Source organism: Symphalangus syndactylus, chromosome 13 (assembly GCF_028878055.3).
Source record: "Symphalangus syndactylus isolate Jambi chromosome 13, NHGRI_mSymSyn1-v2.1_pri, whole genome shotgun sequence".
NCBI lineage: Eukaryota > Metazoa > Chordata > Mammalia > Primates > Hylobatidae > Symphalangus > Symphalangus syndactylus.
Window position 1 is genome coordinate 104,031,257 of NC_072435.2, and position 25,853 is coordinate 104,057,109.

The 25,853-nt window shown below is 46.4% G+C and overlaps 1 protein-coding gene across 1 annotated transcript in view; it reads right to left on the bottom strand.

The window, feature by feature from the left end:
* CMKLR1 (chemerin chemokine-like receptor 1) overlaps positions 1–25,853 on the bottom strand; it is a 224,620-nt gene that overhangs the window by 182,502 nt on the left and 16,265 nt on the right. Inside the window, exons 4-7 of the mRNA XM_055237627.2 lie at positions 9,148–9,413; positions 8,391–8,906; positions 1,825–2,009; positions 832–1,042 (exon numbers count right to left, since the gene is read on the bottom strand). The gene's annotated coding sequence lies outside the window, so the exon portion shown is untranslated. The remainder of the gene's footprint in view (positions 1–831; positions 1,043–1,824; positions 2,010–8,390; positions 8,907–9,147; positions 9,414–25,853) is intronic.

Below are 25,853 nucleotides of genomic sequence, written 5' to 3' on the forward strand. Positions count from 1 at the left end.
TCTTTTATTCTACAAGTATGGACTGTGTCTCTGGGGACTGTGCCAGACACTGGGCATATAGTGAGGAATAAAATAAGCATGTCCTTCCCCTAGTGAGGAATAAAATAAGCAGGAATTTTAAATCCAGGATGCGCTATGGGCAAGAACCAGGAAAACAAACAAGGAAATCATTCCTGGCAGGATGAGAGCCGTGAATGTACAAACACAAGGTTGCGGTGAAAGATAATATTGGGGAGCAGAGGATGAACCCAGTCTGTGAGCCTTTATATGTCTTGGTAGAATTTGGATTTTATTCTAAATCAATGGGAAATCATGGTCATGATTTGTGCATGGAAATGACATGATCTGATTTGGGTTTTTTGGGGGTTTGTTTGTTGTCACCCAGGCTGGAGTGCAGTGGTGTGATCTCAGCTCGCTGCAACCTCCACCTCCCAGGTTCAAGCGATTCTCCTTCCTCAGCCACCTGAGTAGCTGGGATTAATTGCAGAGGTGTGGTACCATGCCCAGCTAATTTTTGTATTTTTAGTAGAGTCAGGGTTTCACTATGTTGGCCAGGCTGGTCTCGAACTCCTGAATTCAAGCAATCTACCCGCCTCGGCTTCCCAAAGTGCTGAGATTACAGGTGTTAGCCATCATGCCTGGCCCTGATTTGTATTTTAAAGGAACTTCCTAGCTTCAGAGAGGGATTATCAGGGCAAGAAGAGACAATGTGGGGGCCAATGAGGTGCTAAGTGGCAGAGCCAGTTTTCCCCACCCCCAGGTCTCTCTGGCCTCACTCTCTTGCCACTCCAGCAGGTCCCCTGAGTGTCCTCCCCATCCCTCCACACTTACCTCATGTGGTTGCTCTAAGCAGGTCGGCATCGCCTGGAATTAACGCTGCTTATGCAGCTGGGAAAGCATCCCTCCAGTGATGATTTGTAGAAGTTGCTGGGTAAATACATATTTAGCAAAACGAGCCACTCCATAGTAGCCTCTGGGATTCCACATTGCAGAGAGATTAAGGGAGGAGGGGGTGGCTCTAGGATTAAATAAGGTCTGGGTTCTAAGGCCCAGGTATGCCAGTTAGCGAGAGACAGAGGTGAGAAGCACATGGGCTCCTTAAACTAGAGCTGATAATGATTCTCCCCACTTTTCTTGTTTGAATGTCTTCCATTTTAAGTTCCCCCACCCTATAGTCTACACCAGCTTGTCCTACAGAACTTACTGTGATGACGGAAATATTCTATATCTATACTGTTCATTGTGACAGCCACTAGCCACATGGGGCTACTGAGGACTTAAAATGCAGCTGGTGCAACTGAGACTGAATTTTTCATTTTATTTAATTGTAATTAATTTGAATGTAAATAGCCCCATGTGGCTAGTGGCTACCACATTGGACAGCACAGGTCGGCACACTGGGGACAAAATGCTAAGACACAGTCCCCTGGAATGGATACCTTCACCCAGCTTCTCAGCTCTAAAGAGAAAGGCAGCCAGTGAAAGTAGCAAACCACAAACCCAAAGGTGACCTGACCTTTGCCATATGACCTTTGCCCCTGGCCACCAGGATAATTGCCAGGTTTACCACCCCTTTGTCCCATCTAAATGATGCTGTTTCCTTTCCAAGATGCATGATTATTTTAATGAGAACATACAATGCTAAATTGCATTTCTCTTTCTTCTCTCCTGACACAATTCTCCTTCTAATAAGACTTTCCCTGGCTAACCCATTTTCACAGCAGCTATTCTAAAAAGCCATCTTCTGATTGAGCTATGACATACACAAGTCAGGTGAGAGAGCTTGAAGCACAAAGCCAGAGGGATATAGGTCTATTTTCTTACCTCCCTGGGGAAAGCCAGATAGTATAACCAAGCCAAAGACTATTTTCCTAACACCTGCTGTGAGGCCAGCTGACCGGCATTTGCCATGGTCAGTCATAATGGATGATGCTGCCAGCAGAAGGCACCTTGGCAATGGGAAAGGCAGACCCAGGCCCCACTCTTCTCTTGCAGGAACTTCTTTAGCCCTGAAAAATGAAAGTAGAGACCCATTTCTTGAGCAAAGACAAGCGGAATTTATTATCTAATATCAGATTGTATGAGGAGCTTTCAGCCCAACTCGTGATCTGAGAGCTCTTCAAGTGGTGAGTGACAGGGACCCTTAGCATAGATTTTTCTTTCTCTTATTCCTTATATTCATTATCAAGTGATGGCCTCTTTAGCTCCAAAATGTAATTGAATCCATTTCTTTCTCACCACCTCCACCACTACTACCCTTGCCCAAGCACCCAGAGTTAACGGCATCAGCGATTACTCTCAATCTCTCACCCATACGAATGAAATAACCTCCTCCAAGCTCTCCTTGCTTCCATTCTTGCCCTTAACACCCACCATTCACACACCACCCAGAGTAACTGCACCAGGTAGGATAGGCCACATTATGCTGCAATAACAATCCCCAAAAGTCAGTGACTTATAACAACCAGGGTTTACTTCTTGTTTATGCTCCATTCAGCTGGGACATCTGCTCCAAGTCCCTGCTTGCAAGATTCAGCCACCACCTGCAACATTAGTGGTTGCCATGGCCCATGACAGAGGGAAAGAGTTCTGGAGCATCTTGCATCAGCAATGCAACGCTCTAGCCCGGAGGTGACATCTATTATTTCCACTCGCAACTCGCTGGATAGGACTAGTCACATGACCCTGCCCTATAATAAGAAGGCAGTAAGTGCAACCCTCTCCCATCCCCTGAATACGGAGAGAATGTTGAACTGGAGGGGATCTAAGAGATCATCAAGTTCAACCTGCTTGTTCCAGAAGCAAGGAAACTGAGGCCCAGAGAGGAGGGGGATTTATCCGCAGTCACAGAGCAGGGTAAAACAAAAAGGCTTCTCTGCTCCAAATTTATGTGCAGTCACAGAGCAGGGAAAAACACAGAGCTTCACTCCAAATCCAAGTATTCTTTCATCCATCCATTAAATAGTTATAAAGGACGTACTATGTGCCAAGCATGGCTGGGAAGACAGAAACGAGCAAGACCCACCTGGCCCCTGCTCCCCAAGCTCGCAGCCTGGCCAGAGAAGCGGATAACTAAACAGGCAATTACAGCCCCCTGTGAAACATGCTGGGTGTGCATGGTGTCGTAACACCACACAGAACTCTGAGTGGCTCTCCAATGAATTCTGTTTTTTGGTCTTTGTTTTTTTGAGGCAGAGTTTTGCTCTTGTTGCCCAGGCTGGAGTGCCTGGGCAATGGCATCTTGGCTCACTACAACCTCTGCTTCCTGGGTTCAAGTGATTCTCCTGCCTCAGCCTCCCGAGTAGCTGGGATTACATGTGTCTGCCACCACGCCTGGCTTTTTTTTTTTTTTTTTTTTTGTCTATTTAGCAGAGATGGGGTTTCACTATGCTGGGCAGGCTGGTCTTGAGCTCCTGACCTTAGGTGATCCGCCTGCCTCGGCCTCCCAAAGTGCTGGGTTTACAGGTGTGAACCACCATACCCAGCTGAATTGTTTGTTATAATAAGGTTATTGTTTTTGCCAGCAGGGCAGGGCTGAGCTCAGAGCAGGGCTGAGCCAGGTTTCCCTTGTTTATAAAAATGAAGGAATGATGTCTTGTGCACCCTAGCATCACGGGACAGATTTCTACTAATTTCCTGACTATGGATGAGTCCACTCTCCCCTTGGGGGTAGGTGTTGGGGTGTAGAGGCAGCCACGTTGCATCCACCAGCGTCCTTTGGTTGCAGGCAATGGATTGGCAGGAAATGTAATAGGTGCTCAGTAAGTACTTACTGGATGAATAAAAAAAGAATGGTGGCCTGGCACAGTGGCTCACGCCTGTAATCCCAGCACTTTCGGAGGCCAAGGCAGGCGGATCACTTGGGGTCAGGAGTTCGAGACCAGCCTGGCCAACATGAAAAAACCCCATCTCTATGAAAAATACAAAAATTAGCTGGGTGTGGTAGCACATGCCTGTAATCCCAACCACTAGGGAGGCTGAGGCAGGTGAATTGCTTGAACCCGGGGGGCAGAGGTTGCAGTGAGCCGAGATCATGCCACTGCACTCCAGCCTGGGCGACAGAGCAAGACTCCATCAAAAAACAAAACAAACAAAAAAAAATACAGAATGGAAGGAAAAGCTGAAACACCAGGCTCCAGAAAGGCAGGGGCAGGGAAGCTCGGGGAGGTGGAGGAAGAGAAAGGTGTATTAAGTGGCAGGAACCAATGGAATACATATGGGATGTTTGCCTTGGCATTAATGAACTCCAACCATTTGAGGTCTTTGTGCTCATGATCCAAATTCCTGGGAGATAGCCCCTGATTGGTCCAGCCCAGAGCCAATGCCCTGGTTTGCAGCAGATGCAAACTGCTCTCTGAGACTCCCACAACCAGCCCCCTGCACATGGGGGCAGTCCCCACTTCCAGCTTCCACCATCTGTGCTTCCTTGCCTGAGGGTGCTCTTGCCCACATCCTCAACAGAAAGAATTCTAAGGAAGCAGCATCCCCAGGAGCAGCCTTCAATCAATAACTCAGAGGACGGTACATGGTATATGAATACTCCACTCCGCATCTCAAATGGGAGAACCCTGAGGGGCATATTCTATACTGTCACCCTGAGCTCCTCAGTGGGATTAAATTACACTTGCCCACAGTGGTAATGGGCTTGATGATGCACATTTTATCAGCTTCCTGCCCTTCCCTGTGTCACTTCTCTCCCCAACCCTGGTATCTGATATTGCCTCCCAAATAAACAACTTGCACTCAAGTCCTTGTTTTAGGATCTGCTTCCTAGGAGAGAGGTGGTAGGAGACCCAAACTAAGACACGATCCCTCTGATGCCACCTGTACTAGGGGGAGGAGAAGTGTCCTAGGATAAAGCAGAGATTCTGGTACCAAAATAATAGAAATCCTGGGTGTGCAGAACGACAAAGAGTCACATAAATACTTGTCACACAGGGTCACTGTGGGGATAAAGTAGCGTCTACTGCAGAGTGAGCCCTAATAGTTCACTCTGCCTCTCTGTTCCCCAAAGCATGTGTGAGGATGGCAGGTGAGTCCCGGTTTCTAAAAGAAAATGCTGGAGTCCGTCGGCATCCCCCTGCCCCCCAACAAGCTTCCCCCAGAACCCCTGCATGCAGCAGCCTGACACAGCCCATCTTTGACTTCTTCTCCTCCGGGGCCAGGCTGTGACAAAGGTCAGGAGGCTGTGAAATTTCTCAGGGGAACAAATTTCCATTTCTGTCAACTGCATTTAGGCAGCTCCGTCCAGAGAAAATAAAAACAAAGGGTCACACTCCTTCCCCAATTTGGCACGCTGTCCATTTTCACGGGGAGTCCACACCAGGATTGGCAAGATAGTAAGTCCTCAGCACTGGTTAATCTAATATTTTACTTTACAGTTATTAGAATTATGAAAAGGCAGCATTTGTTGGATAGGCTGCCCTGATTTCTTTAAGTGACAGGGTCTGGCTCTGCTACTCAGGCTGGAGTGCAGTGGTGCAATCACAGCTCACTGCAGCCTCGAACTCCTAAGCCATCCTCCCACCTTGGCCTCCCCAGTAAATGACATGACAGGCACACACCACCATGCCCAGTTAATTTTTAAATCCTTAATAGAGATAGGTCTTGACATGTTGCCCAGTCTGGTCTTGAACTCCTGGCCTCAAGCAATCCTCCTGCCTCAGCCTCCCAAAATGCTGGGATTACAGGCATGAGCCACCACATCAGGCCAGATATTTTATTCCTGAAAGGAAGATTTCACACTAGTAGCAGTCACCTCATAAAAAAGATAATTTTTTTTTTTTCTGGCCTGGCAAATGCCTATTTCACCTCCTTATGGACAATTGTCCTAGCCAGAAAGAAAGAGATTTAAAAGGTAGATTTTTTTTTTTTTTCTACGCATCCTGAACAGAAGCCAGAGACCTGGACTTCTCTCTGCTCTGGTCACAAGGAGAGGAGAGCAGGGATGGAAGCCACGTTGAGAGGCCTGGGGTACCTGTGTGGTTGCCAATCCCAGTTAGGCCAATTATTATCTGTGTGTAACTTCAATGGTCCTCAGTTTCCCCACTTGTAAAATGAGGATACAAATAAAGTTGTCCGAGGATTGAATGAGAGAGTGAAGGCAAAGTGCCTCACACGCGGTAGGCATTCATTATGATGCAGAGTTTTCACATGTGGGGACTATTTTGGCTTCTGACATTAGCGGCTTCCTTGTTTCTCTACAAGCCAACCAACACCCTTGCTTCAGGGCCACCTCCCCTGGGAAGCCCTCATTGACTTGATTTCCTCAGCCTGCAATCATCTTGGTCACCTGTGAATCTCTGCACACTACTTAAGGCTCAACTATAAACTCTAGCTAAGTCTCTAGACTAGGCTTGATATAGGAGTTAAAAAGAAATTACTTAGGCAGATAGTGAGGGTACAGAAGTCCTTGGTAATGTTTTCCTTTTAATGAAAAGCAGCCCCAAATCATTTTCTTTTCTAAAAAAGAGCAGCCTGTAAAATCGAGTGGCAGACATACATGCCAGCCGTTGTGCCAATCATGTTCAAGATGGCGGCCCCATCTCCCCTTCTCTTTGTCAGCCACGTGTACAGTAAGGAGCAGACAAGATAGCACCAGCCAAGGGGCTGGTCCATTTGCATAATAAGATTAGAGTGGGGTGGGCAGCCTTCCCCAAATGCTATGTAAACGTCACACCTAATCCAGCCAATCTGTGGTCCCTACCTAAATCAGACACCACCTCCACAAGCCTGCCTATAAAATCTGGCAAACTCCACTACTGGCAGGTCTTTCCTTTTGGAAGACCCTCCCTCTCACTAGAGAGCTGTTCTCCTTTCTCTTTCTTTTGCCTACTAAACCTCTGCTCCTAAACTCCTCATGTGTGTCCGTGCACACACGGACATGTGTGCAAGTCCGTGTCCTAAATGTTCTTGGTGCAAGACAACGAACATCCCGAGTATTTACCCCAGACAACGAAGTCGCTTCAGTCTCACCTCCCCAGCTAGACCAGCAGTGTCTCTGGAGCAGGGCTGTGATTATGCTGGAGGCTCTAGGCAAGAATCTGTGTGCCACTTTCAGCTTCTGGTGGCTCTGAGTCCTGTGGCTTGTGACTGCATCACTGTAAACTCTGTCTCCATCTTCACATGGCCTTCTCTCCTATCTCTTATAAGGACATTTATTTTTTAGGGCCCACCTCAGTAATCCAGGGTGATCTCATTTCAAGATCCTTAATTTAATTACACACAGAAAGGCCCTTTTTTCTATAAGGTTGTTTTTACAAGTCCTGGGAGTTAGGACATGGACATACCTTTTTTCTCAGAGGGAAACACCATTCAACCCCTATGGCTTCTCATAGTATCTTAAACCTTTCCATCACTCCTCTAACCCCAGCTGGCAATTTTATATTTATTTGTGAAACTATTTGGCAATGCCTATATCCTTAGGAAGCTGCAGATAACAAGAGGACAAATTCCACATCTGCACTGCCCACCACTCTACCCCCAGCACACAGTAGGTGCCTAGAACGTGTTTGTGGAACAAACGGACAGCCGAGCCCGGAGCTTCTGGAGAATGCTTCTTGTCAAGGACACCACGCAGGCAGCCACAAGCAAGGCCTTCAGCGAGCGATGTGCTCAAGACTTTACGGCCTCATAAATCCCATGGCTGGTGGCGTGATTAGAACTGAGTAAAAATGCAAGCAATTTAATTTCCCAGTGCACAGCCTGCAGAGCCTTATAAACTCACCCCCTAAACCAATAGCCATAAACGTTTGACAAAACACCATGTGGCTTCCTGTTTCCCAGAAATAGTTCCTGGGCCCAAGGAAGAAGTGACATCCAGCCCCCACTTGAGGTTACTTGAGCACTGTAATTAATGTTTGATAGAGGGCTTCCTAATAGCCTGAGCTCTTGGTGGCCATATCAATAATGATGACATTCACGCAGCCAACCTGCTGATGAGTCCAGTCCAGGGAGGAAAAGAAAGAGGAAAATCTTAGAAGCAGGCTTCAAACACATTACAGGGTAAAGTTATGTGGCAGTGGATTTGTGCAATGCTCTGAATTTTTCATCCCATATCCATATCTTTGATCTCACTTGATCTGTGCATTGGGTCTGAGGGAAGAACAAAGCAGGAACTGCTAACTCTATTAAAGGGAAGAGGAAAAGTATAATAGCATCTGCCACAAAAGTAGACAAGAAAGGGACCTTTCCCAAGTCATGCAGCTCATAAAAGCCTCGGGACCTGCACCGGGCTCTTGGGACCTCTGACTCTTCTCACACCATTAGTGGTAGTAGTGGGAAAGATAATACCATGGCAACCCTGCCTACACAGCAGCAGGAAGGAGGGAGGCCAACTTCCAAGAAGACCTTCCTGACCATGAACATTCTATGACACTCAATCATCTTACCTGGCAAGCTCATAGATTGCAAAATCCTCCTCTTCTGCAAGGTTTAGGAGAAGAGAACTTGTTTTAGGATTAACTGCAATCCTGGCCAGATGGAAGAGTCACCTGGAACTCCTTGATCCATGGTATGATCCATGGTAGAGACCAGCACTTCTCAAATTTCAAGGTGCACACAATCAGCTGGGGACCTTTTTCACATGAAGTTTCCATTTCAGTAGGTCTGGGGCAGGGCCTGAAATTCTGCCTTTCTAGCCAGCTCCCAGGTGATGCTGATGCTGCTGGTCTCTAGACCACATATGAGTGATAAGTGGTGAACAATCTACTAGGATGCTACAGGCTTGGTAGCGTCATGGTTGGGTAAAAGTCCTTCTTGTGTAGCATTGGGTTTGAGCCACTCAGAGAAGCACTGTTGATACAGAAGTTGATACACTATTGATACGGTGCCCTCCTCCTCATATGTTTCGTACTCAGGGACTTTGGGCAAATGGCCCCCATCTTCTCAAGCCTCAGTTTTCTCATCTGTAAAATGCAGAGTTGGACAGAAGATGCATAAGATCTGAGCTTTTGTCTGGCCCTAACATCCCAGGACTCTAGAAATGAAAACCATGGAGAGCCCCTGAGCTACTTCATAAGATCCATCCATAAGATCCCAGCCTGGCCCTGGAGGCAAACGTCCGTTCTTCATGTCTGCTCAGCGCCCACTCCCCATTCCTCTGGCTTCAGGGCCCCATTTCCTGTGCAGCACCTCTACCTCTCTTACTTGGTGATGTTTGGATGGGGCTAATCCTCCTCTCAACTCCAAGGTGAGCACATGTCCCAGGCGTAGTCAATCAGAATGGTTCAGGGGTGAGCATGTGAGTCAAGCTAAGTCAATGAAATTCAGCCATGAGACTTTTGCTAGAACATCTGCAGAGAAAGCGCTCCCTTTCTGCCAGTGTTGCTAAGCTGGTAGGATAAAGATCTGATACAACTGGTGGTCATCTTCACCATCATGTGGGGAGAGGCTGCCTGAGAGCACAGGTCAACCTAGAGGAAAGCAGAGATCAGAGACAGAGACTGAGTCACAATGCCATCTGATGGACACCTGGATTCAGCCATGCCTGAAGCCAGAACCCTAGATTTTTTCAGCCCCTTGAGCCAGAAAATTATCTTACTTCAGCCAATTTGAGCTGAGTTTCTAGGGCTCTCACTCAAAAGAATTCTAATTCACACACTCTGGATTCTGTCCCTAAAACGAAGACAGGAAATTAGAGGAAAATCATTTATGCTCAGACACACAAGGACATTATTGGCTTCAATAAATTCCAGAAGGTCAGGGCTGGCAGAGGCACCTCATTGTACAGAGGAAGAAACGGGGGCCAAGAGAGTGACCTTTCCATGAATACCCAATATAGGGGCCAAACCAGGACTTATAACCTACGTCAGATTTCTTTTCCTTACATGCAGACAACAAACATATCCAGGTAGATGACCTGACTTAAGGGAAAACAGTACTCCCCAAACACATACCAGACCAAAATGACCTCCCCACTTCTCATCACACTACCTGAAATGCCACCATTAGAGACCTATCCCACACTGTCTGCTGCCTCCAAGATGCATCTAACAAATGTAGAAACCCAGGGAGGGAATTTACTGTTTAAGCTTATTTATAGAATTATACAGTAAGAGTTGTGGCGAATTATCATTGGGTAACTTTACAGATGGGGAAACTGAGGCTAGGAAAGGAAATGTGACTCGTCTTCCCACTTTCATGGAGAGATCTCTCTACAGTGGTCTGAAAGCAAAGCTGCCATGCTGCTATGGTCTCAAGGGTTATGTTCCCCCAAAATTCATATGTTGAAATTCTCACCCATAAGGTGATGACATTAGGAGGTAGGCCATTTGGGAGGTGAGTACGTCATGGAAGAGGAGCCCTCATGAATGGGGTTATGTGCCCTTATAAAAGAGCACTGAGGCTGGATGCAGTGGCTCACACCTGTAATCCCAGCACTTCGGGAGGCTGAGGTGGGCAGATCACTCGAGGTCAGGGGTTTCATATCGGGCTTGCCAGCACGGTGAAACCCTGTCTCTACTAAAAATATAAAGATTAGCTGGGCATGGTGGTGGGTACCTGTGATCCCAGCTACTCAGAAGGCTGAGGCAGGAAAATTGCTTGAACCCAGGAGGTGGAGGTTGCAGTGAGCCGAGATTGCACCACTGTACTCCAGGCTGCGCGACAGAGGGAGACTCCATCTCAAATAAATAAATAAATAAGCAAGCACTGAGAGATCCCTCGCCTCTTCCTCCATGTGAGGACACAGCTAGAAGGCACCATCATCTATGAACCCTCACCAGAAAACAACTCTGCCCACACCCTAATCGTGGACTTTTCAGCCCATAGAACTATGAGAAATAACTTTCTGTTGTTTATAAGGCACCTAGTTTATGGTATTTTTTTTCTAGCATCCTGGCTAAGACATGTGTCTTTGGGAAGGACGCCCAAGGAGAAGAGGGAGGTGGGAAGACCCCAGGGTCAAAGGATGCTGACTTCCCTTTTTTTTTTTTGGAGATGGAGTTTCACTCTTGTTGCTCAGGCTGGAATGCAATGGTGTGATCTCGGCTCACCGCAACCTCCGCCTCCCAGGTTCAAGTGAGTCTCCTGCCTCAGCCTCCCAAGTAGCTGGGATTAGAGGCATGCGCCACCATGCCCGGCTAATTTTATATTTTTTAGTAGAGACGGTGTTTCTCCATGTTGGTCAGGCTGGTCTCGAACTCCCGACCTCAAGTTATCTGCCCGCCTCGGCCTCCCAAAGTGCTGGGATTACAGGCGTGAGCCACCGCGCCCAGCTAGGATGCTGACTTCTCTAATCTACCTGACCGATGGGCCAGCTGGGAGCACACAGATCTCTAATCTGACTGGGACACAGGCTCTAGACCACACTCAGCTTCCTTTAAGAGTCTAGAGAACTAGGGCCAGGCGTGGTGGCTCACGCCTGTAATCTCAGCACTTTGGGAGGCCAAGGCGGGCGGATCACGAGGTCAGGAGATTGAGACCACTGTGAAACCCTGTCTCTACTAAAAATACAAAAAATTAGCCGGGCGTGTGGTGGGCGCCTGTAGTCCCAGCTACTTGGGAGGCTGAGGCAGGAGAATGGCGTGAACCTGGGAGGCGGAGCTTGCAGTGAGCCGAGATTGTGCCACTGCACTCCAGCCTGGGTGACAGAGCGAGAGACTCCGTCTCAAAAAAAAAAAAAGAGTCTAGAGAACTGGCAAGCTCTGTTCACTCTTTCTCTGTAGTGAGAAGGGAAGAGAACCTCATATTTTGCCCTGAAGATATGGTTGTTGACATCTCTTTATATTATTAAAGAAAATGCCCAGCCAAGAAATAAACCACCAGTTTTATTTACAGTATATTTCCCAGAACTCAGAGAAACATTGTGCTGTTTTACGTAGGCCTAAAACCAAAGTGTAATTTATAACAATACATCAAACTTTACAGTACATAAAACTCTCCCTACCTTATAAAAACATACAAAGAATTGCTCACTCTTTACATAAATTACTTAAGAACATCCTGGGTTTACACATCATGTTGAAAGAATTCACATTACGGGGAAAAGCTGTTGCTACCAGTGGCGATCTTTGCAGTGGTTTAGGGAACAATTAGAATGGGAAACACAGAAATTGTAACAAAGTACTCTGTGGGAAAGAAGCTCATACCAGAACGGCTTGGAGTAGATGAAATTAGTCACTTCCTTATCCAACTTCAGCCTTTCAAGCTCTACAATAAAACCAAGGACAATATTTTAAACCAGGGGTCCTAACCCCCAGGCCATGGACCGGGACCAGTATCAGTCTGTGTCCTGTTAGGAACCAGGCTGCACAGCAGGAGATGAGTGGTGGCTGAGCCAGCATTACTGCCTGGGTTCTGCCTCCTGCCAGATCAGCAGCGGCATTAGATTCTCACAGGAGCGTGAACCCTATTGTGAACTGTGCATGCGAGGGATCTAGGTTGTGTATGCCTTATGAGAATCTAATCATTTTCATCCCAAAACCATGCCCACCCCCAACCCCACGCACCGTCCGTGAGAAAATTGTCTTCCACAAAACCAGTCCCTGGTGCCAAAAAGGTTAGGGACTACCGTTGTAAACAGCCTAAAGGAAAGAATCATATCTAGTTTCACTCACTGTTTTATCCCTCACACATAGTCAGTGTTCAGTAAATATGGGTTGGAGACAGAGGTGGGGGGGAGAGAGGAGGAAAGAGCATGCAAATGTATCAGTTATCTACCACCACAATAATACTGTATAACAAACTACCCCCAAAGGCTCAACTTCAAACTATTCCTTTTATTACTGCTCACAAGTGGGAAGGCTGCCTGGCAGTTCTTCCAGCCCCAGCTGAGCTCACCCACATGTCTGGTGGTCTGCTGGTTGTTGGCTGATGGCCTCAGTTGGGTCAACCAGACTCTCTCCCGTCTGTCTCTCTCTCCCACGCATGTCTTTCCTATTCCCCCAGCAAGCTGGTCTGGGCATGTTTTCCAGCTAGCCTGGGCACATTCTTATGGTGGCTGCAGACATCCAAGCAAGCAAGTGGAAATACACAAGCACTTTCTCCAACCTCTGCTTGTATTATGTTTGCTAAATGCCATTGGCCAAAGCAAGTCACATGCTCAAGCCCAGAGCCAGAATAGGGGGCTAGGGGATTAAGAGTTATAAGACAAAGGGCATAGCTATAGGGAGAAATTAACTGGAGCTATTCATGCAACCAGCCTACCACAATAATGATACCCAATTCCCACCAGCCCCTACCCTCACCCCAAGCCCCACTCCACATTCAATTATCTAAAGCCCATGCAAAAAGAATAGAAAACAAGATTCTACTGACTCCTTTCTCCATATGGGAAAAGTGAGAGCTCTAAGTCAGGCTCTTCAATTAGAGTTATATTTATTTAAACCAGCAGTTGCAAATCTTAATACCTGCAGGGAATGGGCAGGTAATAAATTACTGAATCAGACCAGGCAAGGAACAGAGGGCACCAACAAACACTTCCCCTCTCTCCCCAGGGGTGGTAGCTACACAGCTCAGGCCAATAGATACCTCACAAGAACGCAGGCCCAAGCTGCCACCTCATCTAATTATTTCAAGAGAAGCTGAAAATAGGTATTTTTCAGTGAAATCATATTTAAAAGTTAGCCACCAATTAAAAAATAAATAAGCACAAGCCAGGTGTGGCAGTTCATGCCTGTAATCCCAGCACTTTGGGAGGTCAAGGCAGGTAGGTAGATTGCTTGAGGCCAGGAATTTAAGACCAGCCTGGGCAACATGACAAAACTCTGTCGCTAAAAAAAATACAAAAATTAGCCAGGCGTGGTGGTATACACCTGTAGTCCCAGCTGCTTGTAAGGCTGAGGTGGGAGGATGGCGTCAGTCCAGAAAACGGAGGTTGCAGTGAGTCATGATGCCACCACTGCACTCCAGCCTGGGCAACAGAGTCAGTCCAAAAAAAAATATCCATGAGGCAGAGCCAGTTTTTAGGGCTGAGTGTACTAGCTCTGATTTTAAACACCGCACTTGGGATCTTGGACCCTGTCTTGAGCTTATTGATTTTGCTTCACCATGGATGAGAGAAAATGAAGGCAGGAACTGTGTCTGTCTTGTTTAGCACTCTGTTCCCAGCCTAGAACAGTGCCTGGCATATAATATTGGTTGGAAGAAAGGAAAAAAAGAAGAGAGGAAGAGAGGGTAGAGGAGTGGAAGGGGAGGGGAGAAATTAACATTTATGGAGTATCTATTTGCATTAGGAAGCATTTTACACACATGTTCTCAATTGAATTGTGCTATCAGCAAAATTCATCTGTTGAAGCCCTAACCCCCAATGTGACTGCATTTGGAGATGGGGCCTTTAAGGAGGTAATTAACGTTGAAGCAGATCATAAGAGTGAAGTCCTAATCTAATAGGGCCAGTGTCCTTATAAGAAGAAAGAGAGATACCAGATGATATGGTTTGACTGTGTCCCCACCTAAATCTCATCTTGAATTGTAGCTCCCATAATTCCCATGTCTTGTGGTAGGGACCCGATGGGAGATAATTGAATCATGGGGGCGGTTTCTCCCATACTGTTCTCGTGGTAGAGAATAAGTGTCATGAGATCTGATGATTTTATAAGGGGTTTCCCCTTTCACTTGGTTCTCATTCTCTCTTGCCTGCTGCCATGTAAGACATGACTTTCACCTTCTGCCATGATTGTGAGGCCTCCCTGGCCACATGGAACTGTGAGTCTATTAAACCTCTTTCCTTTATAAATTACCCAGTCTTGGGTATGTCTTTATCAGCAGCTTGAGAACGGACTAATACACCAGACATCGCTCCTCCTCCCCATGTGCACACAAAGGAAAGGCCATGTGAGACACGGCGGTAAGACAGCCATCTGCAAGACCAAGGAGGCAAGCCTCACCAGAGACCTATCCTGTCAGCACCTTGATCCTGGATATTCCAGACTCCAGACTGTGAGAAGATAAATTTGTGTTGTTTAAGCCACCCAGTCTCTGGTATTTTGTTATGGCAGCCTGTCCAGACTAATACACCATCTCATCCAATTAAAAATATAAAACAAAGACATTGAAATCCACAAATCCCCAACCCACAGACAAACACTTTACATTTGTGTATTATTTTACTATTTACAAAGCCCTGAGGCAGGGGAACAAATTATTGCCTCTATTTTTCAGATGAGAAGACTTGGGCCCAGAGGGGCCAGGAGACTTGCCCAAGGTCACACAGTGAGAAGAGAACACCAAGTCAGATCCAGATTTTGAGAGCACAGTCTTTAAGAACTCTCTTTCCAGGACCTCCCAGCATCTCCCACCTTAAACCAGATCTCCAGTGGGCAACAGTGGCACTGTGCCCAGATCCACTCAGATTCTCTGTTTCCTTTTCTGGATGTCCTACCATCGACCCCAGGGTGCATTTACCTTCAACAACCAGCTCCCAGAGTCTTCTTTGGAGCACTGTCCTTGGCCACTGGAGGCTCTCTACTGGCACCTACAGAAGGCCAGAAATGCCTGAGCATTTCTCCCAGGCAGCCCTTATCCAATGAGTGATGGGTGCACATGTAAGAAATCCAGCTCCCTTTGCTAAGCATGGACTAACTCTGAGATGTAACTCAACTCCAAGCTGTCCCCTGTGGAATCAGGCTGAGGCCACCTTTCATAGGATTTTGTTTGAGATTGCACGCTACTTGGTTTCCTCCTCTTTCCTGCCCTGCTTCCACCACTCCCTGACCTATTTTCCATGGAACACATAAGTCCTTGCCTCAGGGTCTTCTTCTGAGAAACCAACCCAAAACCATCCAGGTTGATTCCACATCTTTGCTATTATGAATAGTGGTGTGATGAACATACCTGGCTAATTTTTGTATTTTTTGTAGAAACAGGGTTTCACCATGTCACCCACACTGGTCTTGAACTCCTGGGCTCAAGTGATCCACCCATCTTGGGATTACAGGCACAAGTTGCCGGGCCCAGCCTGAGCCACTGCACCTGCACACATTTTCTTTATCCAGTCCTTTGAAGACTCATGTAATCCCAGCACTTTGGGAGGCCAAGAGGGAGGTGTATACTATGGAATACTATACAACCATAAAAAAAGAACAACCATAAAAAAGAACAAAATCATGTCCTTTGCAGCAACATGGATGCAGCTGGAGGCCATTATCCTAAGCAAACTAATGCAGGAACAGACAAGCAAGTATTGCATGTTCTTACTTGCAAAGGGGAGCTAAACATTGGGCACACATTGACATAAAGATGGCGATAATAGACACTGGGGACTACCAGATGGAGGAGGGAGGGAGAGGGGCAAAGACTGAAAAACTGCTGGGTCCTATGCTCACTACCTGAGTGATGGTATCAATCATACCCCTAACCTCAGCATCATGCAATATACCAGTGTAACAAACCTGCACATGTACCGACTGAATCTACAATAAAAGTTGAAATTAATTTTTAAAAAGAGCTTTTACAATTCATAAAAATCGCAGAAATCTAAAAGCAAAGAAAGTCAAGGGAAAGACATTAATAGGCAATTTCAGAAGTATAAAAATGGCCTCTAAACTAGTCATCAAAAATCTACAAATTAAAACTGTGAAGTGCTTTTTCCCTCATTCATGTGTCAAAATTTTAAAGGTTAATAATATTCAACATTGGAGAACTCATGGAATGCAAATTCCTGCAGCAGCTTTGTAGGGCAATTTGGCAATCAGTATCAGACTAGTAAACGGGCAAACCCTTCAATCCAGTAATGACACTTCAGGGAATTTATTCTCCAGAATAATTTTCACAACCTAAAAAGTTTTAGGTACACCAGGTGTGATGGCTCATGCCTGTAATCCTAGAACTTTGGGAGGCCAAGGTAGGTGGATCACCTAAGGTCAGGAGTTTGAGACCAGCCTGGCCAACATGGCGAAACCCTGTCTCAACTAAAAATACAAAAATTAGCCAGGCATGGTGGCAGGCACCTGAAATCCCAGCTACTCAGGAGGCTGAGGCACAAGAATCACTTGACCCTGAGAGGCAGAGGTTTCAGTGAGCAGAGATTATGTCACTGCACTCCAGCCTGGGCAATAGAGCAAGACTCCGTCTTAAAAAAAAAAAAAAAAAAAGTTTTAGGTACAAAGATGTGCATTGCAGCACCATTTATAATCATGAAAACTGGAAACTGTTTTACTGAAAGCAGTGTCCTTCCTGTGGGTCATTGATTTAGGAAGGTGCTCTCAGGGAGCAGGAACGAGGGCATGAAGGGGGAAGAGGGAAAAGCCAACAAAAGCATGAAATATCCAGTTGGCCACTACCACCTGTAATTGCATGCTCCATCTATGGGAACTTTCAAAGAGTTTGTGAAATGTGTGTCAGAACTGTCCATCTAAAGGGAGCAGGGGAAACACACTATCCATCAGCTCCTGTCTCCTATTGGTCAGGACCACCCGAGGGGCAATGGCTCCCTCCAGCTTCAAGGTAGCAAGTGCAGAGGTTGCAATCAGATTCCCAGTGGAATTCCACATTGCAGCATCTGAGAAGCCCCATGGAGGGGGCAACTGAACAGAGTTAACTGAAGCCTGCTCAGAACTGTTCAGCACAGCCGTGGCTAGGATAAGAATTACGACTTCATATCATGAACCAGAGTAACCTGGCCTTCCATGCTGATTAACTTTGATGCAGGGACTGGCCATAGTACATGGTTATCCTTATCTCTCTGATGGCTTGTCAGTGAAGAAGCTACCTCCTATGGACAAGGGCCCCTGTCATGGAAGGGCTGTGGATCTACTCAGCTGAAAAACACAATGCCTGCTGGTGGCTTCTCCTCTCCATAGAGGGGCAGAATCTTTCTCTCCTGCACTGAGGTCCAGGGTGCTCCACTGTCTTAAGTGATTAGGATTATAGCTATGCAGCTGTGTCACTCCTTTTCTTTTCTCCAAATGGGCTTCTTTGATACCATCACCTCTTCCACCCAAGTTTCTCTCATTGCCTTGAACTACTGCAGAATGAGATGTAATCTTAGGTTTTTCCCCTTCTGCTCACCCTAAAACAAGCATAAAAGTCTTCTTAATGCCTTTGTGCTTGCTAATACCCCTGGGACACTGTGATCTTGGTCTTCCCAATAGCCTCTTTCCTTGGAAATTATCCTCCTTATTCTATGTGCTTCTAGTGGAGCTATCACAGCTTCTATAGCAACAAGTATGGTCTATCAGAGAACTCTACCCTCCAGGCCAGGCTGGTTCAGAGGTAGGCATGTGTCTCCAGCAGGACCAGTCAGAGTTCTTCCATAGTCATCCTCTGCTGGTGCCATGGAGAAGACCATATTTTGCCTCTGGGGTCATAATGTTGGAATTTTGGTCTGCCAGTCACATGTTTCTGCCACTCAAGAGAAATCTTAAATAATAACATCAACACATAAACAGAGCCAAGAAATGGAGAAAGAGTCCCAAGTACATTGTTTGATCCGTGGCTTCTGTTGTGCCTATCAATATCTTCACGCCTATCTTCTTAGATACATAAACTAATAAAAACACTTCAGGAGCTTTAGCTAGTTTGGCTGAATTTTTGTCATTTGCAACAAAAAAAGTTAAACAAAAATAGATTGGGGAATTGGGGTAATGGACCGAAGGTGAACAAGATTTCAGGACCTCTTCAAAGACCCAGACCATGTCTTTCTCTGATCTTCACAGACATATACATGGAGCTGGATCTGAAATCCTGCCTTATTCAGCTCAGCCCTTTGGTCAAGTCTTGAGAGCCCTTTCCATTTTCATCTGTGAAAGTAAAATTCATCATCTTACTTTTTCCTACTTTCTTGTAATGGAGAGGAAAAAAATATGAATACAATATCATGGTGGATTCCCTACGGACTCAAGTGAAATGACTGATACCTTACATGAAGCTCTTTGTCTTCTGGCTTCATGCCCTAATACCATCTTAGGGATTTCCCTGGAAATGTATCCATTAATTTTATGAGTACTGTACTGGCTTCAAGAATGGCCTTGATCAGATTTCATCAAAAATAGTAATTATTATAGCAGCTAATATATATTGAGCATTTACTATGTATCAGGAACTATGCTAAGCATTATCACACCTGTCATAGCAACACTGGTAGCAAGTACCATTATTATTCCAGCAGTAGCATTCTATAGGATTGCCTCCCCAGTGCTCCCTTCTTCTCCCCCAATCTTATGTCTACAACAGGAGCAGCCATGTTGCAATGTAATCCCACCTCTTGGCCACAGCTGATTGGTTCAAAGATGAGCACCTGATCCCAAACAGGCCAGTGATACCTTTCCCTGAGAATTTTGAATGTGGCACGATGTCAAGTCAGACTCTCTCTGAATGGGTGATGTTACTTTCATATAAAAACCTGAAGCCACAGCATCTGTGTTTTCCATCCTGTACACTGAAGAGCAGAGAAAGTTGAGACTGCAGAGAAAAAAAAGAATGACATCAATGCCAAGAAATAGGCAGCGATAGGCAGTGGAGACATGCTCTACAGATCTCTAGTCCCGTCTCCAGTTGGTAGGATCTAGATGCTTCCTTGCCATTCCCCTAGCTTGACTTTTCAACTCTTCTTTGTAGTCAGGAGCTTTCTAATAAATTACCTCTATTAATGTTGTTTATTCTAATTAACTTGGGTTTCTGTCACTTAGAATGAAAACGTATTAACAAACACAATCCCATGCTCCAAAAGAGGGACTAAGCTCAAAGAAGTTATATACATTTCCCAAGAATACATGGCTGGAATTGGATTTAAATCTGGATTTACATGACTCTGGAGCACCTACTCTTCACAATTTACTATAACAAAAGTGGAGAAGTGACTTGGATTACAAGCGTTCATTCAGAATGAATGCTCTAAATCCCAGAATCTGCTCTGAGGATTATAAACATAAGAATTCTGATCATCTTGAAGAGCTGCTCATGACCCTAGAGGATGTTAAGAGTGAGAACTATGTCAACAAGAATTTAGTCCCCATGGTGAGACTCTCATCAAAGAAGAGGCTCTGGAGCCCTCAAGTATTTCACTGGCTGAGATAAGGAGCAGGGAAATCTTCTGAGAGAACCCTGGTGTGCTGACACTCCAGCCCTACATGTTGATTTGACTTGAAAACCATCCTGTCTAACAGTTGCTCACGGAAAAACAACCTCAGAGTCATCTCTGATTCCTCCCTCTCCTTTGCCACCACACCCGTGCCCTGTTGGTTTTAGCTCCAAGGTAGACCTCACTCTATCTGCATTTCTCCATCTCCACCACTATGACTTGAGGCACCATCATCTCTCACCTCTACTCTTGCAGGAGCTTTCATTGGCCCCTATGCTGAGCATTCTCTTTTTTGTGCTCAGATCCAATCCCTACCCTTCCCAGTCTTGCTCTACATCCCAGGGAACCATATTTCCCAGGCTCTTTTGGCTTCCAGATAAATGCAACCATTGGGAGGCACCAGTGGGAGACTAGAGGGAGGGATGAAGAGAGAAACCAGGGCATCTCTGGCCCTCCATCTATTTCAGGTGGAATCCCTGGGCAACATCCACACCTCCCCAGTGGTTTCACCTCCATGATCCCAGCTCCAGCAGGGCAGCCCAACCATGGTTCTCCTTCCTGCCAAATGGTTCCAGCTCCTGGGTTCTGATAACATCACCTCCCTACTTTGTCCATTTGGCCATAAGTAAAAAGAAGTCTTGATAGTAATCATTTCTGGGTCACCTCCTTGTCCCCTATTTGACTTCTCAGCTGTTTTAACACTTGTATAACCATTTCCCCGTATTAAGTCCCCTCTGTTTGAAACACCTAGACCAGACCCTGACTGATGCACTTCCCTCTGATTCATCTTCTACCCAACAGCCAGAATAATCTTTTTTAAATATAAACTGAATCATACTACTCCTGCTTAAAACCACTCAATGGCTTCCCATCGCTTTGAATAAAAACCAAATTCCTCACCACCAGGTCCCTCAAGACCTGTCCCCTGCCTGGCTCTCCACCCCATCTCACACACCTCTCTCCCCATCACCCTGCCTGCTTTCCAGCCCTTCTGGCCTTCAACCAGTCCTCCCACATGCCAAGCCTTTTTCTCCTCCCAGCCTTTGCACATGCTATTCCATCTGCCTGGCAAGCTCTCTTCCATACTATCAACCTGGCTCACTCACTTCTTTTTCTCCTGTTAAGTGCAGCATAAATGTCCCCTCTTCATAGAATCCCTCCACCACCACCACCACCACCACTTATTATACTTATTATTGCCTGCTGGCCTCACTAGGTTATAAGTCTACGGGGCAGACCCGTATCATGTTCATAGTTTTCTATCCAATGTATCAGTCAGAATTCTCCAAAGAAACAGAGCCTACAGATTTATGTAGCTATATAAGAGGAGATTTATCGTGGGATTTGGTTCATATGATGATGCAGACTGAGAAGTCCCGAGATCTGCCATGCTGCAGCTTGAGAACCAGGAAAACCAGTGGTGTAATTCAGTCCAAGTTCAAAGGCCTAAGAACAAAGAGAGCTGATGGTGAAACTCCCAGTCCAAGGCCAAAGGCCTGAGAACTAAAGAAGAGGAGGGAAGAGGTAAGAGGTGGAACTGGTGTAAGCCCCAGAGTCCAAAGGCCCAAGAACCAGGAGTGCCAATGTCTGAACACAGGAGAAGATGAATGTCCTAACTCAAGAAGGGAAAAAGAGAATTTGCCTTTCCTCCACCTTTTTGCTCTATCTGGGGCCCTACAGATTGGATGATGCCCACCTACGCTGGGGAGGGCCATCTGCTTTACCCAGTGTATCAACTCAAATGCTAATCTCTTCCAAAAACACTCTCACAGATACACTCAGAAATAATGTCTTACTAGCTATCTGAGCATCCCTTAACCCAATCAAGTTGTCACATGAAATTAACATCACAGCCAGCCCTGGACCTGGCACATATTAGACACCAAAGATTTGCTGAATGGAAAAATCATCCAGTGAGATCATCTGGTTCAGTGGTCATCAAGAGGGGCTTATACTGCCCCCTGGAGACTGTCTTGGGCTGGGTGCTCTAGAAGTGGACTATGATAATAATTTGTGTAAAAGTCATTTATTAGGGTGTATTCCCATGACAAAGCAGTAGGCAAAGCCCCACAGAGGGCAACCTTCACTCAATCCCTCATCTTAGAGTTGACCAGGTCAAAGATTGGGGAGCTGGAGCACTCATCCCCCACCCACACACCTGTTAGTCATTGGTTAAGAGCTTCCCATGGGGTGGAGAATGAACATAGATTCCCAGCAAAGCAAGTTCTGGCAATCTGAAGACAGTCCACCCTGAAGAGACGCAGGTGCTGGCATTTGAGGAGGGAGGGCACACTGGTGGATGATGTGTACAAAAACAGTGAAGGGATGCAGGGATGTGAGTAGGGCACTAGCTGGGTTTGCTACAGATGCATTTGGAAACGTGTAGTGGTGCTTTTTGGTTTTCAGTAATTTGAAGTGTGGCTGACATACAACGCCCAAGGACCAGGCATGCTCAACATCATACACTACCTCGCTCAGTCCCACCCAATAAAAAAACTGTCCCACCCCAAATGTCAAAAGCGCCCCAACAGATGAACACTCATCTGCTTCCAATCTCTCACTTGACAGATGAAGAGTTGAGGCCCAGAGAGGGAAAGTGACTTGCTCAGGGCAACACAGCAAGCAAGTCACAAAGCTGGGGCTAGAATGCTGGTCTCTTCATAGCAGCCCTGGAGTCTTAAATCCTCTTGAAACCTAAAAGAGAACATTCTAAACGCCAAAGTGTAAAGTCCCTTCTGGAATTCTAGAAGGGGGAGCCAATTCCCTCTCTTTCCTGGGTGAAGTGGGGAGAAATCAAACTTGAAGACATCAGAGGCTACAGCCGAAAGCAGATGTGCAAACAAAGATAAGGGAGACAGAGATTTCACCAGACAAATTCACGCCCTGCTCAGTTTAGACATTAAAATGAACTAACTTAATTTCATGCCATATGCAAATCCTTACCAGCTGTCGGCTCTGTAATCACAGGAGACTTAATGTAATAACTAAACAAGAACAAAAACGCAGCAAATACAGGCTCTGGGCAAGTCCATTGACAGCGGGTTTTATGTTCCCGAGAACTCGGCAAGTGCAGAGCGTTTACGGCGGACATCTGGAAGGAGCTATGTGCCCAAACGCCTGCCATCTCCTTCACAAAAATGCCTGCAGCGATAATAAATAATGGCTAAGGATTGATCCGGCCATTGCGTACCCTGATCTTCCATGTACTGTGAACATCTCCCTCTAGACTCTACAGCTTTTCTCCAATTGTCAGGAGCCAGCTAGGTCCAGCCATCTGGACCAAAGCTCAGAAGTAGCCAATAAATGTCTCAGGCTTCCTGAGTTCAAGTCCCCCACCCGGAACCTAAGGGGTGGGAAGATGGCTGCTGTCTTGTAGTGGGGGGCTCCTCTGGCCAGAGGACCCCACATTCCTCCAATGGCCCAAGTTAATAGTCCTAATTGCAAACATCAAATGCTACTCACCGTGGGCCAGGAACCAAGCACACCACTTTCTATGCATTATGTCCATGTTACCCAAGGTGTGGAGGATGATTTAAGGTCATTCATTAATTCAACAAACAGTTATTAAGCACTTATTATGTGTCAGGCACTATGCTGGGAATATAGCAGCAAACAAAAATCTCTGTCCTCACGAAGCTTCATTTCTTGTGGAACAAACATTTTTAAGTACAGTTACGAGGTATGTTAGATAAAAACACTTTGCAGCCAGGCATGGTGGCTCACACCTGTAATCCTAGCACTTTGGGAGGCTGAGGTGAGTGGATCACTTGAGGCCAGGAGTTTGACACTAGCCTGGCCAACATGGTGAAACCCTGCCTCTACTAAAAATACAAAAAATTAGCCAGGTGTGGTGGCGCACACCTGTAGTCCCAGCTGCTCAGGAAGCTGAGGCAAGAGAATTGCTTGAAACCAGGAGGTAGAAGCTGCAGTGACCCGAGATTTTGCCACTGCACTCCAGCCTGGGTGACAGAGTGACACCCTGACTCAAAAATAATAATAATCTCTGTACAAATGCTAGTATTAAATTATTACCAGTATTAGTGCTTCTAGCTACTTCCCCAGGAGCCACATAACATATTAGGTATCATTACTAAGAGGCTCTCTCTGCAGTTTCTGAGGTTGTTTCGCTTCCCTTCGAATCAGAGTGCAAACTGTCATTTGCCCTCCCTTCAGGTTCCAACTGAGCCTCTCTGCTCCCCTCCCATTGAAAGTCAGAAGAGCCAGCACTTGAGATTTAACACTCTATTGCCTGCAATTAAATCCAGCCATATAAAGGGAAATGTCGAACAGCTCACTTTCTTGCAGCACATTGAGGTGCTGTGGCAAGAGCATGCGGGAATCCAGCCATAAACCCTTGACTCATCCTCGCCTGGGAGTTTCTCTCTTTCACTCGGTTGGCTTCCCAGGTTCAGTTGGAAGAACTCTGGGGAACACCCCAAGATGCATGCTAAGAACAGCGAGGGATAGCCACAGACAGGGCTTTTATAAATGGAAGCTGTAAGATTCAATAAGAAACTAATCAGCTCCCAAACAAGGTGAGCTTTTCATGCTTAAACAAGTGCTCTGGCTGGGCGCGGTGGCTCACGCCTGTAATCCCAGCACTTTGGGAGACCGAGGCAGGTGGATCATGAGGTCAGGAGATCGAGATCATCCTGGCTAACACAGTGAAACCCTGTCTCCACTAAAAATACAAAAAAATTAGCCAGGCGTGGTGGTGGGCACCTGTAGTCCCAGCTACTCGGGAGGCTGAGGCAGGAGAATGGCGTGAACCCAGGAGGTGGAGCTTGCAGTGAGCCGAGATTGCGCCACTGCACTCCAGCCTGGGCGACAGAGCAAGACTCCATCTCAAAAAAAAAAAAAAAAAGTGTTCCATTCATACTGGAAATATCTGGGAGGTTTGCACTGTGTGCAAGATCTGCACTGGGGGCTGCCGACAAGGGCTGCCCTCTTGAGCCCATGGGATGCTGGGGAGGGAGATGTGACACAAGAATTTGATACAAGAGGGATGTATGCTCAGGGAAAGAACAGCAGAGCATTCTGACCACATGGACGATGCCCTCACCTAGGGTCTGGTGAGCCCCAAGGAAGGAGCTGAAACCTCTGAGATGAGCAAGACTTTGCTATGTGAAGCAGGGATGTGGGAAAGAACATTCCAGGTGAAAGGTCTCTGTGCAGCAGCCCTTTGGTGTAAAGAAAGCTGGATGGGCTGGGCGCAGTGGCTCATGCCTATAATCCCGGCACTAAGGAGGGTGAAGCAGGTAGATCGCTTGAGCCCAGGAGTTTGAGACCAGCCTGGGCAACACAGCAACATCTCCTATCTGTAAAAAAATATTTTAAAAATTAGCCAGTCATGGTGGTGTGTGCCTGTAGTCCCGGCTACTCAGGAGGCTGAGGCGGGAGGATTGCTTGAGCCCAGGAGTTCGAGGCTGCAGTGAGCTATGATCACGCCACTACACTCCAGCCTAGGTGACAGAGCGAGACTGTTTCTAATAAAAAAAGAAAGCTAGATGGTCCCAGATATGCATCCAGTCCCTGGACTCTCTCATGGATTTTATTGCTATTGGACACCATCCCGCAGCACATCATAGCTGCTCGCAAGCTATTTCTTGAGGTAGACTGGATAATCCAGGCACCTATCTTTTGTTCCTCCTAGAGTCTGAGGAACTCTTAAGAGTCTTGGGAAGGAGGACATGGAACCAGAGGGCAAATATTATTCTGGATAACAATAATACAACCGCTGAGATTTACTTAGCACTTGATCACAACTTTACTTATATTAGATTTTTTTTTTTTTTTTTTTTGAGACAGGATCTCACTCTGTCACCTAGGCGGGCATGCACTGTTGCAATCAAAGTTCACTGCAGCCTTGACCTCCTGGGCTCAAGCGATCCTC